The 12043-nt window shown below is 47.6% G+C and overlaps 1 long non-coding RNA gene across 1 annotated transcript; it reads left to right on the top strand.

Annotated features, from left to right (window-relative positions):
- Nucleotides 1–2043: 2043 nt before the first annotated feature.
- Nucleotides 2044–9603, top strand: LOC129474681 (uncharacterized). The gene is made up of 4 exons (XR_008654612.2): nucleotides 2044–2540; nucleotides 5525–5569; nucleotides 8758–8831; nucleotides 9353–9603. It is a non-coding gene; the product is annotated as an uncharacterized lncRNA (long non-coding RNA).
- Nucleotides 9604–12043: the final 2440 nt, after the last annotated feature.

The following is a 12043-nucleotide window of genomic DNA, read 5'->3' as shown; positions in this document are numbered from 1 at the left end:
ATTAAACATTACAGAAATAAACAAAAAGTAAAAGCTTTCCTCCCTGTCCCAATTCCAATTTTTCTTTATAACATATTTATTATTTCAGAAAATTTTTCTTTGAAAACCTCTTTATAGATAAGTGCATATATTGTTAAAATATGTTGTTATATATGTAAAACACATATATAATATGTATTATATTGTGTAATATTACTCAAAAAAGTCATAATATAGCTATTGTCTTGCATATTGATATTTTAAAGTACAAATCTTTTTGAACCTCAATGAGAACCCCTCACCAGAATGACTAAAAAAAAAGAAAAAACCTGACACTAGTAAGTGTTGACAAGGACCAGGAGCAATAAGAACTCTCATACATTGCTGGTGTGAGAATTGTAAATTAGTTGGACCACTTTGGAAAACTGATTGGCAGTTTTCATTAAAGTTAAATATACACCTATCCACTGCCTCAGCAACTTGTCCACAAAAAGACTCATACAAGAATGTTCAGAGCAGCTTTACTATATTAGTCAAAAAGTAGAAACAACCCAAATGTCCCATATGTAAATGAATAACAAATTGTGTTATAACCTATAATAGAATGTTACATAGCAATGAAAAGGAACAAAGCACTGATGTATACATAACATGCATGAATTTCAAGAACATTATGCTAAGTGAAAGAAGCCAAGTATAAGAGGATGCACACCATGTGATTCCTTTTCCAGGAAGTTCAAGAACAGGCAGAACTACTCAACAGCCCCCAAAGTCGGAAGAATGGTTCCTTTGTGTGCAGAGAGGGCGTGACTGATTCTAAAGGGCACAGGGAGCCCTCTCAAGTGACAGGAATGTTCCATCTCTGGATCTTGGTGGTGGTTACACGGGTGTAGACACATGGAAAAATTACTCAAGCTGTGTACTTAAGACTAGCACACTTTCCTAACTAAAAGGTTATCTTTTTGTATCAGCACATTTACATCTGATTCCTTCTGTTGAATATCTGCAGAGATTTCTAGTGCACAAAGTTCCACGTTTTAACCACTCCCCTGTGTGTGGACTTAATAGGTTGTCTCCAGCATTTTTGCCATCACAGATGATGCTATGACGAGCATCCCTGGACATACCTCTTGTGATTCCACCACAAGTATCCGTAGGGTAAATTCCTAGAAGAGGAATTGCTGGGTCAGAGGGAATGTGGCTCTTGATGTTTCACAGACATTGCCCAATTGCTGTCCAAAAATCTTGCAGCAACATGCACTCCCATGAACACCACAGTCACAGGAGTGCTGGTTTTCCCACACTCTCCCCAGCGCTGGAGATTATCAACTTTCACAATGTTTGCCGATCTGGTAAGTAAAAAAATTTTATCTTTGTTTTGATTTTTTTTAAATTAGAAGCTGCTCTATCTTTATCCATTTCTCATATTGGGTTTCTGCATCTGATTCTGTTTTTTAAAAAAGGAACAAATTTGTTTTATTCATTGCTAAATAAAACAAATTAAAATTTAAGACTAGAATAAAGGAAAGATCACATTTCTTGAGATTTAACAGCCAAAAGAAGAACAGAATTTCTCTCCGGTGAGTCGTTTCTGTAACACTGAGGCTGGGAGACCCCGCGGACGCCCAACTCACAGCTCACGGGGCCAATTCTGGCTTTGGGCACGATGTTTCAATTTTCTGCGCCTCAGTTTCCTCACCCGTGAAGCGGAGGGAATAAGTGTGTTATTATTGCTGTGACAGTCATTTGAGCTGTGACTCATGCAGTGCTCAGACCGCGCCTCCTCTTATCTCCGCTTCTGCCATTGCCGACATCATCGTGAGTTGTCATAGAGGCTTCCCCTGTGGGCTTGAGTTTCTGTTTTTCTAAAATGAGGCTACAGAGTGAGATCCCTTCCAGCTCTCCCGCTCTCCTGATTTCCTGTCCTGTGGCCCTGTGAAGACCTTGCTTCGCTGCCCTGGGCACTATGTCCCAGCTTCCTGAGGTCACCCAGACACCAACGTACCATCCAGGCTGTGCTGCGTCCGCCTTCTCCTAAAGGCCAGGCCACACTCAGTTGCCCGGCCACAAAGCAATGAAGCTTTTTCCAGAACCTCGGGATCCCTGGAGAGAGCATTTCCCTTGGCTTCAGCTGCAGCCCCTCTTTCTAGATAGAGTGACCTCCATCGCAGGGGTCCCCCAGGGGGACAGACGCCTTCGTGTCCCCTCTGCCCAAGGGCCCACGCTCAGAGCACTGCTTCCCACACTGTCCCTCTGCAGATCAACCGAGGCATTGACCTCAACAGAGAGTGGATTCTAATTTAGTCTTGGCTGGGACCCCTTTCCCGCAAAAAGATATCTGACCTGATGTCTTGCTAAGTCTCTACCCTCCTCGGCTTACATCACGGAACCTGTCTCTTTTACTTCATGGAATTCAAGAACACTTTCTTCCTTCTGGGTCTAGATCTGAAGCCAGTCACGAAGGGAAGGCACTAATTTCTCTAATTGAAAAATCCTCTCCTCCACATCATAATGGACCCGGACAACAGGATCAGATCATTTGAAAGACAAATACTCTCCAAGTAAGTTTCCACACTGGTAATATTTCTTGCCTCTCTGGCCCCCCACTTTCCTATTTCAAGGCCTCTCTAGCCCTAGTTGTGTTCACTGGAGCCCAGAACCTAACCTGGCTTTTTTCCCATTAAATAATTAATTATAGACTCACATCAGGCTGGGCACAGTGGCTTACACCTATAATCCCAGCACTTTGGGAGGCTGATGCGGGGCGGATCACCTGAGGTCAGGAGTTCGAGACCAGCCTGGCCAACATGATGAAACCTCGTCTCTAACTAAAAATACAAAAATTATCCTGACGTGGTGGTGGGCACCTGTAATCACAGCTACTTGGGTGGCTGAGACTGGAGAACAGCTCGATCTCGGGAGGTGGAGGTTGTAGTGAGCTGAGATCACACCACTGTACTCTAGCCTGGGCGACAGAGCAAGACTCCATCTCAAAGATAAAAAAAAAAAAAGACTCACATCAAAGCGAGGTTGATGAGAAGGACAGGAGGGAAAGACATGCACTTGCTTTTTGTTCATTTTGATGGCTCTTTTCATCTTCACTTTGAGGGCTGGGAAGGCACGACATGTTAGGTTTGATGGGGTTATTGTTAAATAAAGTGCAAGGCATCGAGAGGCACACTCATAAAAAGAAAAGTGATTTCCATCGGTTAACCTGAACGCTGATTCATTTCATAGCTTGGAAGTTTGCTGTGTCAGGGTCCTGCTAATGTTGAATTCTAAGCCTGCAAGCAAAAGTTTGCAAAATCCCTTCTTTTTGCATAGCTCAGGCAGACAGACAGGTAGGTGGATAGCAACAGCGGCTGGGACATGGTGAGGATGTAACTATGTGTCACGTATGAGCTAAGCATTTGACTCACATCATCTCACTGAAACCTCATACCCACCCTGGAAAGAATGCTACTTCCACTAACTTCAGTCTACAGAAAAATGAGAGTTAGTGAGGCTTATTAATAAGAAGTTCAAGGTCACACAGGAAACCTGAGCAGAGCCACGACTGAGGCTCAGTCTGTCTGGGCCTCCAACCTCCCTGTTCCAGGGCTTCTAGATCTCTACACTATTGACATTTGAGGCTGGGGTAATTGTGTGTGTGTGTGTGTGTGGGGGGGGGGGGTAGGGGCTGTTCTATGCATTGTAGGATGTTTAAAAGCATCCCTGGCCTCTACCCACAAGATGCCAGTGGCACCCGTTCCCCAGATGTGACAACTAAAAATGTCGACATTGCCAAGTGTCCACTGGGGGACAACATGACTTCTGATCGAGAACCAGTGTGTTCAGTCTTTTCAGTGTCTCTGTTCTCTTCCTGCCACCCATGTGCATGTCAGGACATGCTCCTTGGGACCCTCTATAGACTATGGAAGCTACTTGGGAGGCAAACACTCCTGTAATCACTGAGCTTCTGAAACTGACTCTCCACTTGGTGGGCCAGGGTATCTCAGTTCCAAGAAACCTGCTACTCCGCCTGCAGTCATCAAGAAGCTACTGTGCGTGAGTGGTTTCAAGAAGTTGCAGAAATGGACGAGCCATAGCCTTCCCTCACCACTGAGAGTGGAGGTTAGAATCTAGTGCCCCACAGCCAAATCTAGCTTAGGAGTGTGTTCACCATCTTTGCAAAAGACTTACACAAAATTGAATTAATGGCCAACACCTAAAAATTTGAAACTTTCATATTTTTTAATTAAAAAAAATCTAAATTTCTGGCTTATTTGGAAAATTGGAAGATCTGGCTATTGTCGAGACTGGGAAACCCCTGACAAGGCTGTCAGTTGCCCTGCATTTTGCCATGGCTCCCTGTCACCCCCCCATCACCCACCTCCGTTACACAAACAGCTCAGCCCCGCTGGGCAGTTCAGGGTGGGGCCCAGGAGCTTGATCAGAAGCTCCTGGAGGGCTGGTATTAATACTAGTGATATTAGGTTGTAATCCCTCCTACCAACTCCCTTCAGATGGCTGACCTTAATGCAGCAAGATTCCCAGAGGAGGGAGGGATTGCTATGGGCTGGAGACTCAAAGAGGGCTCCCTAGAGGAGGTGAGCTGGGCAGTAAAAGTAGGTAGTGTTTGGCAAGATTGCAATTCAGAGAAGGAGGTGCTCCATGGTAGATGCTGGATAACAGATGAGCTGTTATGTGCAGAAAGGGGCCAAAGAGAGAGCAGGTGGCGGTAGGGAAGAAATGTAGTTCCTGTCCCCATGGGGCTGCCAGGCTGGTTGAAGAACCCCAATGCCCTGACTTCCTTACCTGAAGGGTGGGGACTAATAATGGCACCCATCACAAGTGCTGCTTTGCCCCCAGGGAGCTCCTCGATCTTAGGTGTCGTGTTCATTCAGCTGAATTCCTCTGTTAGTTGCTCTATAATTGGTGTCTATTTTTATTAATGTTGATAATACACCAAGCTCATGTATGTGGATCATCCAGGGGCTGAAGGTGAAGAAGGACCTCCTAGTAGCTCACTTGTCCTAAGAGAATTCCAGCAACATAAAGCGAGGGGCTCCTTGGGCAAGGCCTGGTGCGGGCAGCCTTGCTGTGAGGGGGACAGTTCCTGCCCTTCAGAGGGAAAGTCCAACTAGGAAAAGCAAATCAAGGGGAGTACTCTCTCCAGGGACTCCCAGTTGCTGAAGAATTATTGTTGGCCCAGCTCATTGTAAATGCAACCACATTAGCTTTTGCGAACATCGCATGTTATACCAGCCCAAAGCCTGTTGCTTCCAGCTGGAGAGCTGGCCGAGGAGAAATGGGTAGTAAAGTATTTCACAAAATTGGTTTGAGAATTGAGGGGCCAGCTTCACATCAAGGCATGAAGAGAGGCACCGGGCCTGAGCAGCTGCGTTTACTGTCCGGTGTAACTGGATATGAGCGTGGCTGTAAAACAGATATTTACGAGTGAGTCTGATGGAGCGGTATCACTGGGTGCTTCTGTGGCCTAATCACATAGGTGACAAATTAAACAGCAGAATTGGAGTTAAGAATAAATAATGTTTAATTACAGGTCACTGCTGCCCTGGCTGCAAGGTGAATCCTGTTTAAATTCATGGTAGGTGAACTAGAGAAGCCACACATCTGAGATCCTGCTTCCTCCTGCTTCCTTCCCACCATGCTACCACTCTGGGTTTCAGAGCTGGATGTTCAGGCTGGAAGAGAAGATCTCCTTGTTTTTTTATTTGTTTGTTTGTTTTGAGATGGAGTTTTGCTCTTGTTGCCTAGGCTGGAGTGCAATGGCACGACCTCGGCTCACTGCAACCTCTGCCTCCCGGGTTCAAGCGATTCTCCTGCCTCACCCTCCCGAGTATCTGGGATTATAGGTGCCTGCCACCATGCCTAGCTAATTTTTGTATTTTTAGTAGAGACAGGGTTTTGCCATGTTTGCCAGGCTGGTCTCAAACTCCTGACCTTGTGATCTGCTCGCCTTGGCCTCCCAAAGTGCTGGGATTACAAATGGGAGCCACTGTGCCCGATTTCTGACCTATGTCTTTTCTGCCCAACTACATTCTTTTGTTTTGTTTTGTTTTGAGATGGAGTTTTGCTCTTGTGGCACAGGCTGGAGTACAATGGCACGATCTCAGCTCACTGCATCCTCCACCCCCTGGATTCAAGTGATTCTCCTGCCTCAGCCTCCCCAGTAGCTGGGATTACAGGCACATACCACCACGCCTTGCTAATTTTTGTATTTTTAGTAGAGACAGGGTTTCACCATGTTGGCCAGGATGGCCTCAAACTCCTGACCTCAGGTGATCCACCTGCCTCAGCCTCTCAAAGTGCTAGGATTACAGGCAAGAGCCACCGCACCTGGCCCGCATTCTTTACTTCCGCCCAATGCAGCAAAACCTCATTTATGCCTATGGGCCGGGCATAAATCCTGCCCACCCTTTGCCCTAGAGGGAGACATTACTGGTAAGCAAACAAACTTTCCCGCTGTTATCTCTATTTTCCAAGACTATTTGCTTACAACCATCCTTGGAAAGGTAGTCTGGAACAAATGCTGTCAGTGTCTCTGCTCACAAGATGTACTGACATTCTAGAAACCCATGGAACACTGTCTCCCAGCAGCTACCACTTCAGAAGTTTGTCAGGGAGGAGATCGCAGGACTCCTCCTCTGCCACGTGCTGGTGGTGAGCCGTTTCCAGTTCACTGTGCACCAGGCACCGCACGTGGCTTGTCTCACTCCTCTTCATAACCCCACGAGACAGACCATTGTCAGGCCTATTGACAGGGTAGGAAATGGGGACTCAGAGAAGCTAACTTGCCCTAGGCCACCTCTCTTGTCAGTAGCAGAGCCAGGACTTGAACTGAGGACTGCTGACTCCAGAGCCCCATCCCACGTTCTGCTCTCAACATATAACACTCACGGAACAAAACAAGTTATTTAGAAAATAGCAATCAATGCGGTTCTTGGAACCTCATCCTGGTCTGTGACCCCAGAACCAACATGTGCCCCTGCCCCTCTCTGACCTCCCTGGCAGCCAGCCTCCCTAAAGTGACAGGCGGTCTTCTGCCCTCTCCACTTCCTGTGGAGCCAGAAGCCTGGTGCCCTCGCTCTTGGTCTGTGTCCAAGTAAGGAAGAGCAGCCACGTCATGGATGCTGGGCAAACATCAGCAGCAAGGGATGCCCAGACTCGGGTAGGAAGACCCGCTTCTAAGCTGCTCTAGTGTAGTGTGACTACTCCACAGACTTCCCAGCTGTCTTCCACCCACCCAAGGTTCCCTGGCCAACAGGATCCCTCCACCCAGGGCCCTGAGGGAGTCTCTTGGGAAGTCTTTCAAAGCTGGAAGGAGCTTTTGCTGAAAGAAGAGGTTTGGCTAGTCTGGTGTCTTGTCTTTTAAACTGCCCTGCAAGGACAGAAGAAGTCCTTGGACTTCTCATTGCAAAATCTTCAACCACCACCTCCTAGAATGGCAGGAGTTGCTGCTGGGGAGACGGAGTGAGGCATGCTGGGGAGAGGGAGTGAGGCATGCTGGGAAGAATAAAGAAGGTGAAGTCCAACAGGCCTGAGTTCAAATCCCAGCTTTACCTTTTTCCAGCTGTGTGACCTTGGGCCTCAGTTTCCCCATCTGCAAAGTGAAGATAACGCTTGCACCTACCTCATAGAGTCACTGGGAAGGTTTAATCAGATTATGCATAAGGAGGCATTCATTCTGTCTTTAAAAAATATTTACTAAATGATTAATATGTGCAGGAACAGTTCTAGGTGCTAGGACTACAACAGTGAAAAAAACAAACGTCCTCACCTTGCAAAGCTCACATTCTAGGGGAGGAGACAGACAATACCAGCACCTGTGATGTAGTAAATGCTCAGTGATTCTCAGCCACAGGCAGAAACAGGGTGCTTGGGGGACCTCTCTTCTGGTTAGGGGGGAGATCTCAGAGAAAGGAGGTGATCAGCTAGCTGGAGACCCCAGAAAGCATCTCAGACAAGAGGAAGTGTCTAAGGTCAAAGAACAGCTGGGTGGCTGACTGGGGACATTGACAGCATTCTCCTTTCTGAAGCTATAGGAAGATAAATCAACGCTATGGGAACTGGCTGTGGCCTCCTCAAGGGAGTGGGAGGTAGTCACAGCAGAGGGGCTCCTCTAAATTCTCAGACGGCCATTCGGGGGTAAGTCAGCACCCATGGCTGTGGCCTCCTCGAGGGAGTGGGAGGTAGTCACAACAGAGGGGCTCCTCTAAATTCTCAGACAGCCATTCTGGGGTAAGTCAGCTCCCATGGCTCTGGCCTCCTCGAGGGAGTGGGAGGTAGTCACAACAAAGGGGCTCCTCTAAATTCTCAGATAGCCATTCTGGGGTAACTCAGCACCCATGGCTGTAGCCTCCTGGGAGAGGCAGAGCTACAGTCAAGACGCCTGCTCCCCGGCCTGCCCTTTCACTGCCATCTCCTCCAGCCTTCACAGGTGCCACTGTCAGTCTGGGCCCCTCTGCAACACCTGGACATGGGCCAGCTGTGGAGCAAGCATCTGCTCCTTAATCCGCCCCCAGGGTTTGGCCTGTTGGAGGAGCGGCAGCACCCAAGGGTGGGTGGTTCCGGAAAGGAAGAGACAGCCCTTTGGACACATTCACGAGTTGGTTCATTTATTCAGTGATTAGACATTGTTTTGAGCATCTATGCAAACCAGGCACTGGACATGTGGGGCTATGGGGTTGCCACCAGCTCGGCAGAGGGGGGAAAATAGTACATTTTAGAAACAGAAAAAATAGCTTCAAATAGTACATAATACCATCTCCGCAGGTCCTGAGATCCTCACCTTGAGCCCACATGTTCCCTGCCGCTGGGGTTCAGCAAATGGCAGCGCTTTCATCAAGGTAGAAAACAAAAACAACAAAAAAGTCAGAGCATCCCACCTGGTGGCGGGATCTGTCTGCACTGCAGCCCAGCAGCGTGCCTCCCGCCACCCACTGCCCCAGGAGGCTAACCCTGCCTGATGGCTCTGGGACTGGGTGCGAGGAAAGCTCCTGAGGCCTGTCTGGCCTCCAGGATCTGGGTGAAGCCAAAGGAGCAGGCTCCCAATCACCCCAGCCTTTGCAAAGCCTTAGGAGTCAAGTTGCCGCGTATGGGAAGCCTGGGGCTCCGTAACAGCTCAGCAAGGCTGCGACAGCCCTGGGCCAAGACTCAGGGAGAAACAACCCTATTGCTGGCTCCCTGGCTGGGGACAATTTCTAGTTTCCCGAGTCTCAGCGTGGTCTCCGCTGGGGAAAGTGTCCTTTCCTCTCAGAGGTCCATTAGCCCGGGGTACCTTGATCCAGTGAGGAGGGGTCTGAACTAGATTAGGGACACAGAATAAGGAAAATTCCCACATCCCCATGACGAAGAACTCCTACTGCAGGAGAGTACAGCGTGCTGTGACAATCAGGGACTCGGGACCGAGAGGCCTGTAACCGATTGCTGTCCCGCCTCTACCTGTGTGGCTTGGGCAAGTTGCTTCACCTCCCAGGGCGTCTTTATTTATGAAAGAGAATAAATGTATCCTGATTATAGTGTCGTTGCAAGGAGTAAGCAGGAGGATGTAGCCTAAGCACTTAACACAGTGTTTGGCAAGAACTGTTCAATAAAATAAAGAATTACTATCGTTATTACTATTATTACTATTATTTCTTGAGCATTTACGTTCTAGGCACCATCGCAAATGTATAGCAATAGTAATAAACAACATTTGATAAAAGCTTTCTTTATGCCAGGCCCTATGCCGAGAGCTTTATATTCATTATTTTCATCATTTTGATCCCCACTATTCTATAAGGTAGGCTACAATTACCTCCAATTTTGATGAGGAAACTGAGGCTCAGAGAGGTTGAGTGACTTGCCCAAGGTCACACAGCCAATAAGGTTCAAAGGTGAGATTAGAACACAAGTCTGTCCACGCCAATTGGCTTGTGGGAGTTAAAATAGATATTCAAAGGCAGTCCCATGGTGGGGGGGATTGAGATCTAAGTTTTTTCAATAGTTTTTGGGGTACAGGTGGCTTTTGGTTATGTGATAGGTTCCAGAGTGATTTTTCTACTTTTTTTTTTGAGACAGGGTCTTGCTCTATTGTCCAGGTTGGAGTACACTGGCACAATCTTGGCTCACTGCAACGTCCACCTCCTGGGCTCAAGTGATCCTCCCACCCTCAGCCTCCTAAGTAGCTGAGACTACAGACATATGCTGCCACCCCACTTGGCTAATTTTTGTGTTTTTTGTAGAGAGACAAAAATGATGAGTTCTTCAGTTTAAGGTGAGTTACTCAGGTCATGATGAACGGGAAGGTGGAAGTGGCCATTGTGTCCCTTTAGAAGCCTGGGAGTATGGATCAGGAGGCTGCCTGGGAGGTGATATTGCAGCTGCTACAACCTCAGAGAACTAGGAAAACTCGGGGTGCAGGCCAGAGGGAGCGCAGACTGAGGAGCTGAGCTAGTCTCAGGGTGGCAGCCGCTTGGGGCCTCCGCAGGCAGGAGATAAAAAGTGGGAGACCAAGAAGTGGGGCATGAAGCTGAAGAAAGAGGAGGGCTCTGTGAGGGTCCCAAAGGGCCTTGTCAGTGATGCCACAGAGTTTAGCCTTTATCCTGAAAGCCACGGGAAGTCTTGGAAGGAGATTAAGCAGCAAGAAGATCAGATTGGCATTTAGAAAAATCACTCTCTGGCCGGGCGCGGTGGCTCACAACTGTGATCCCAGCAATTTGAGAGGCCAAGACAGGAGGATCGCTTGAGCCCAGGAGTTTGAGACCATCCTGGGTAACACAGTGAGACCCGCTCTCTACAAAAAACACAAAAATTAGCCAAGTGGGGTGGCAGCATATGTCTGTAGTCTCAGCTACTTGGGAGGCTGAGGGTGGGAGGATCACTTGAGTCCAGGAGGTGGACGTTGCAGTGAGCCAAGATTGTGCCAGTGTACTCCAACCTGGACAATAGAGCAAGACCCTGTCTCCAAAAAAAAAAGTAGAAAAATCACTCTGGAACCTATCACATAACCAAAAGCCACCTGTACCCCAAAAACTATTGAAAAAAATAATAATTTAAAAAAAAGAAAAATCACCTTGTTTGCAGTGTGGAAAATGGATTCAGCTGCCTCCATCTAGTTCTCCAGCCTGTCTTTTAAATACTTTTCACCACAATTAATATACATTCACTGTAACACATATAAATGGGACAGGAACATGTAACATAAGTAAAAAACTCTCACCCTCCAATTCTACTCTTCAAAAGTAATCACTATACTATAAAGCAGTTTTGACACATAGTTTCAGATTTTCAGTTACACAAATAGACGACATGGATACAAATATAAAATTGTCACCTAGCAACTTTTGGGAGAGCCTATCATTTCGTGTGACACCCAGGATGGTGTTTCCCAAATTGCACACCACCCCACTCTGGTGACAACGGGTCCCAGACCAGTTGTTCTTAACCAGGCAATCCAGGGGCATTTGGCAATACCTGGAGAAATTTTCATTGTCACAATGCATGTGCTTGGCAGGTGCTACTGGCATCTAGTGGATCAAGGGTGCTCTGTGAACATCTGATGTATTATAGGATCCCCACAACCAAGTGCCTTCTGGCCCCAGATGGCAATAGTGCCAAGGCTGATAAACCCTTGGGATCTTTGAGGGAATCCCATACTGGTGAGATTTGCTAGTTGCAAGGAACAGAAATGCAATTTATTTTTATGGCATCAGGCAGCTCCTGAAATTATCTAGAGGCTGCAGAGCCAGGTTTGTGCAGCCAGGGACAATGCCCTTCCTCCTGTTGTGGAACTGGTCAGGTGATGGCACGGTGCGCTGCTGCACCTGCTGAGCACAGATGTTGCACTTTGCCCCAGACTGTTTTCTGGACTCTGCTTCTGGAATCTATTGTAGCCATTGCAGCTGCCACCTCCCCACAGCTTCATTGGTGCTGCCCGGAGCTGCAGCTTTGCACTGGCAGCTTTCACTACGTATTTGGGATGGGTGCTTCTGATTGGCTGAGTCTAGGTTACGTGTTCATGTCCTAGCTGCAAGAGAGTCTAGTAAAATAAGTTTGGCTCATGCTGAGCTCCTATAGG

Source organism: Symphalangus syndactylus, chromosome 24, assembly GCF_028878055.3.
Source record: "Symphalangus syndactylus isolate Jambi chromosome 24, NHGRI_mSymSyn1-v2.1_pri, whole genome shotgun sequence".
Lineage (NCBI taxonomy): Eukaryota > Metazoa > Chordata > Mammalia > Primates > Hylobatidae > Symphalangus > Symphalangus syndactylus.
This window is presented reverse-complemented; position numbering and strand designations above follow the sequence as displayed.